The sequence below is a fragment of the Octopus bimaculoides genome, chromosome 10 (assembly GCF_001194135.2).
Source record: "Octopus bimaculoides isolate UCB-OBI-ISO-001 chromosome 10, ASM119413v2, whole genome shotgun sequence".
In the NCBI taxonomy this organism is placed as follows: domain Eukaryota; kingdom Metazoa; phylum Mollusca; class Cephalopoda; order Octopoda; family Octopodidae; genus Octopus; species Octopus bimaculoides.
The window spans coordinates 2,095,786-2,101,941 of NC_068990.1; the positions used below are offsets into that span (position 1 = coordinate 2,095,786).

Genomic DNA, 6,156 nt, shown 5'->3' on the forward strand with positions numbered 1-6,156 from the left:
AAATTTCAAATATATACATACATACAAAGTATGGCGGTTTAGTTCACAGGTGATCTAAACGCTATGTAAGTGGTGTAACTAATTTCTAGGGCTCCGAGGATGTAACCGAGACGGTAGTTATGGAGCCATTGCAGATTTTCGATATAGCGGATATACAATTGTTAAAGAGGACAATAAACGTTAAGGATAATAAACGTTAAGGAAAGGTAAACATCTGAAGTGATATACATTATTATTATTGTGAAAAATATTCAAAGTCTTACACCTGTTTCTCGGTATCGCGGAGTAGGGGGGATTTCGTCATCAGAGACAAATAGGGAAAATTAGAAGGGTATAGATTCATGAAATGACTACATCGAGGGCAGGAGTAAAGGAATAAGGAGATTAAGAGAGAGAAGAAAAAAGAAGCAACTTCCCGATGTTGTAGAAATAAATGCATAAGTCCTTAGGTGCAATCCAGCGAAGGTCCATCTGGGTTAAAGTCAGGATATTGTAAACATCCAGAAAAAAGACGCAAACATATCAACGTTCAATAAGAGAATGTTAGTGGAGGTGGCTATTAAGTGGTAACAGAAAAGTAAATAAATAGAAAGAGAGGTAGATAGTGTGAAAGACATGAGTTAAGGATCGAATTTAGGATAAAGTAAGGTATATAAACACTTAGTGTCTAAGAATATAGTGAACTAAGATAACCGAGAAGATAAGAGAAAGGACGAGGAGGTAGAGGAAGATAACGTAAACAAATAAACTAAATAGAGCAAAATGGAAGGAATTTAAAGAGGGTGGTATGTACCAGTGGTATTCTTCTAGTCTATAGGGGTTGAGAGGAAATCTAGTAGTAAAGGATTGGGTTCTTTTTGGCTAATATCAGTGTCTGTAGAGATATTTTCAGCAATGGGGTTATGGATGTGAAAGTAGTCGAGAATGGAAAAACTAGCTGTATGTTAAATTATTTAGGAGTAGGAGTTAGAATTAAATATTAGGGGATTTTTAACGTTAACGTTTAAAAATAAATTAAAGATAAATTAAAGAATTAATATTTATCTTATAAAGCGGTGAGCTAAGATAGATAGAAGAGACATAAGTGATAAGATAGATAGAAGAGATAAAGAGATATAGGAGAGATTGAAAAGATATAGGAGAGATTGAAGAGATATAGAGAGTTGTGTTAATGATCATGGAAGTTCGTATGACAGAATTTAAAAGTGCGGAAGAATTTGTGCTTAGACATAAAGAAGGATTCGCTGTCTTTTCTGCTCCGTCTTCCTCTCCTTATTCTTTTACTCCTGTCCTCTATGTCGTCATTTCATGAATCTATACTTTTCTCATTTTCCCTATGTGTCTCTGATGGCGGAATATTCCATACTCAGGGATGTCCCAGAAACAGGTGTAAGATTTTGAATGTTTTTCTCAATAATAATAATAATGTATATAACTTGAGATGTTTGCCTTGCCTTAACGCTTATTGTCCTCTTTAACATATATATATATGAGAGAGAGAGAAATTGAAAGAAAGAGAGAGGAAAAGACAGATCGATCGATCGATCGATAGACAGATAGATAAATAGATAAATATCGGACATCCACAGAGTTTCAGTCTAACAAATTTACTCGGCTCGAGGTTATATTAGAAGACAATTACCTAAAAGAAGTAGAAGAGCTCAACCTCAAATTACTTGGTCGGTATACAAAATTCTTTATGACACGACCATGCCTGCACGTGTGTTTAAAAAAACCATTATTTTTCACTAAATTAAATTTATCGACCAGTTGCTTTGATTTTACGCTAAATATACATAGAGCTGTTGCATATAAATTAATCCTGAATGTTAACTGTAAAGTACACGTACAGACACACATGTAAACACATACATACATGTACATGCACACGCCGACTGGTGAACACTTAGAATTTGCAAATTGTCGTCGGGGGAGGCTTCAATCTGTTTGTGAATATCCTGTCTGAGATGTGACGCTATTAAAGTGAAATACTGTGTTCGACATATATGCCGTCATAAAAAAACTGTTGGATGATAAATGCTGAAAACTCGTATAGATATTCACGAAGGGAGACAATAATACAGTCGTGTGGAGCTGATGACACTTCGATGAGAATAAATAGCCTACATAGAATTGGGCATATGAATTGAATTACAAATTTTAGATCAATGGAAAAGCATATATTATAGCTTTCCCTAAATAACGAAATACTTATTTATCTGTTATAATACATGCATATATATATATATATATATATATATATATATATATATATAAAAGACAAATTAGAGTGAAAAACTACAGATTTGTGTTATATGGTTAAAGAATATATTTATTTCGTTATTTTAGAAAAATGTTATGAAATTTTGTGTTTAGTAACGTTGTTTTGGGAGAAATAACCGGTTTCGTATTTTCTTTTCAAATTTCTCATATTTCTTTACCGATATTGTGTTATTTCTTCGCTCTGATGTGAAGTATGAGAGTTCCAGACAGGGGAAGGTAATCAGGAATTTATTCGGTATAAGGGAGATAATCAAAATTGTTGGGAGTGACTAGGTTTTATTAATTAGACATGATTTTGTTTAGAACGAATAGAATGTTAGAAGTGGTTAAGTTTTGCTTTATTTCTTTTCAATGAGGTAAGTTTCCTTATTAAAAAAATGCTAGAAATTTTAAAGTTTTGGCTTATATTTTTCAATAAGTAGATTGAGAGATGTGCAACTGCTTCCACAATTTGTAATCTTTCCATTTTATCAATGTGCCATTGGAACACCAACACAAGTTAGATTAAATAAGCAAACCTACTTCATTGAAAGCTATAAGTCAAAACTTAATCTAATCAGGCGTTGCTTCATTTACATGAATAATCTGATAAGGATTTGGAGGGGGATATTCTGCTGAACCCGATTCAAAAATTCATGTAAAGTGTATCGTTTCCAAGCATAACACACGCACGCACGCGCGCACACACACACACACACACACACACACACACTTTTTATATGTATGTATATATATATATATATTTTGATACACACACGAAATATACTGCCATCTAGTGTTTATAGGTAAAATATGTGAATATCTAGAAATTTATCGCAGTATTTTTCCCATTTTATTACAGTGTGAAATCGTTTAAACGACCGAAACCGGTAGATGCTTAGTGAAAAATATACAAACTATCTTTCTATTTTCCATGACAATTTTCTCTAGGCGTTTTTGTTCATCTTATTTTGTCAATACATACATACATACATGCATACATACATACGTACGTACGTACGTACGTACTGGCCATGTGTCGAAACCATAATGATATCCGTGTGGCAGTTGATGATAGAAATGCATATTTGTTATGCTAGTTTCTAAAATGTTTCTTAGTCTCGCAATACTGAACTGTCTTTCATTCTAGTAAAGGGGAACGTGCTTGTGAAATCATTGTTTGTGCAGATTACTTGCTACGATAGATAATCATATCAGGCTTGGATATTTGTCTTTATTTTCGGGAGGCTCTGTGGCATTTCTATATCTATAAATATATAGGATGAGCTTCTATCAATTTCCGTCTACCAAATTCACTCAGAAGTGTCGTGTCAGACCAAGGCTAAAACACTTCGCCAAGGTACTATGCAGTTGCTACTGATCCAAAGACCACATATTTTAGGAATCAAACTTCTCAACCACACGAGTACTGCCTTAGTTTGAATTATGAACTCAATAACATAATGGGAGATTACATAATAAATCTCGATCTAAATTACGTTGAGAGAGCATGGAGGGGGCATAACCGTTAAAATACTATTAATAATAGTTTCTGCTGTTAATATGACGACAGGGAGGAGCGTACAAGCAGTTATGATGTCAACAGGGAGGTGCCCGAGCAGAGATGTGTAAAAGGAGGATAATGGTGGTGGTGGTGGTTGTGATTGTTAAATGGCTGATATTCTCACATCACAGTGTGAAATATTGATTAGTTGAGAGCGACGGGTATTTGTGATGGACGAGAACTGAGTGCGCAACAGCGTGTTTCCGGACTTGTACCATCTTGTGTGAGTCTCTTCTAACACAATCATGAGTTGTCCAGCTGTCTTGTTAAGGCAATTTGATAGACAGCAACTATGAAAAACTCTGTTCTCCGTCGTATGTCTATTTAACTATCTAGCTATCAATGCACGCACACACACACACACAAACACACACACACACACATGCACAACACACACACACACACACGCATATACACACATACACACAGATATATTCTTTCACCAGTAGCAATGCAACCATTCATCCTGAAAAGCTTAGCTGATCAGTTGATTCTGTACATATCAGAATCTATTTTACATTAAGTTACGTTGACGTAGGCAAAAATACATCGATTGTCAAGTACAGAGTTATAACACAATAATTCCCAACCGTATATACACACATACACGCACGTATATATTTTTATGAAGGGAAACTGCTAAGTTTCTGTCTCATAGTCAGTAGCCAACACTGAGTCGTAGTAAAAGTCACTCACCTAAGTTGTCGGGGAGTTATTTCTGCGTGCATTTACGCTCGTATTTGTGTGTGTGCGATGTTCACACGCATCTATTTACTACTGCCTGTCTAAGTTATGTCAAATTGCTTCTTTCTGATTTTGACTCAGTTTTTGATAAATAGAATCGATAAAACAAGTAATCAACCGAAATAAGTACCGAATCTAATATAACCTGGAATAAATGTTTGACCGGAATATCCCAGCTTGGCTGGAATTGAAAGACTCGAAGTTGTACAAGCTAAAATCGATGTTAGTGCGAAATATCACCACCTTGTGATATTGTTATGTCTCAAGCTACTGCTATCTAGCGCTTCCGGGTGATCTCTACTTGACCGCAGCACGACTGCTACTCAACAGTCACCCAACTCTCTACCACGGCTAGACTACCTCTATTTATATGTCTTGGGCGATCCTACTTCTTCGCTTGGGGGCGTCGACACAACAGATATACATCTTCAGTTACAATAAATGAGGATAAAACATTTACCATCAGTGGCCAGCATATAAAATGAAACCAATTAAGGTGAAAACATTATATACTCGCAGGAGCATATATAAATATTCCATTTATTTCTATAAGTACATTCTGCTGAAGATGAAAGAGACTTTGAGTAGATTCGGAAATTAGCTAATACAGAACTATCTATTTTATAAAGATATTCCGTCGGCTTGTTGCGTCGAATTCAGCACATGTGTTTGTGACTTCTTTCAGTGGTGCAATTAAGCCGGAGATAACGTATGGGCATTACAGATTAAGGCGAACCGTTCCTTGGAGAGGTTTCAACGCAGTTTGCACCCACAAATGTCAATTTACTACGCAGTCATTGTGGAACTGAAACCCTTAAGCGCTTTGTTGGAAAGGGGATTTCTTAACTACACGCTTATGTGTTTGTGCTCATTAGTATTAGACTTAGTTTAAGCATAGTAACTTTATCGTCGTTTGCATAGCCAATCGTTGATATATCTGATCAATAACGGATTCATTGAATGCTATATTATATATTGAGATATAATGGGAAATTGGCCGAAGTTTATCGTAACTTTTATTCCATAGTCACCTTCCCTTCACTTCCACGCTCACCTCCGCTACCGCCATTTATCTTGAAAATGTATGTAGCCGGTCAGTGATTGCTCAAACGTTAGCAGCCGTCTTAACGGCTGGAGAAGCAGAGCTAACAGGTTATGAATTCATGCAATATATCTTGCCTGATTATAACTCAACTGAAGACATTTTAAAAACCTGCATAAGTTCCACCCACACTCTGCTCCTCACAAATCAACCGGTTTAAAATTTACTTCTTAGCAATATTCAATATTCTAGCTCTATAAGTAGTTTGTTTTATGTTAACTTTTCAAATATTTCATCCGCACCAGGCCTCTTTCTGTTAGCTATGCAGCTATATGGACGTGGAAGCTTCTAAAATATCTTCTCTGACTTGCATCAAACTATTTGGTGATTCATCTAATCTTTATAAATTGACCTGCTGACTTCAGCATCCGTCTACTCGAAATATTTGTTTAATAATTGATTTACTTACACACACACACACACACACACACACACACACACACACACACACACACACACACACACACACACACACACACACACA

General features: G+C 35.8%; 1 protein-coding gene across 1 annotated transcript in view; it reads left to right on the forward strand.

Annotated features, from left to right (window-relative positions):
* LOC106867322 (cilia- and flagella-associated protein 65) overlaps positions 1 to 6,156 on the forward strand; it is a 720,747-nt gene that overhangs the window by 582,941 nt on the left and 131,650 nt on the right. The gene's annotated exons all lie outside the window — the stretch shown is intronic.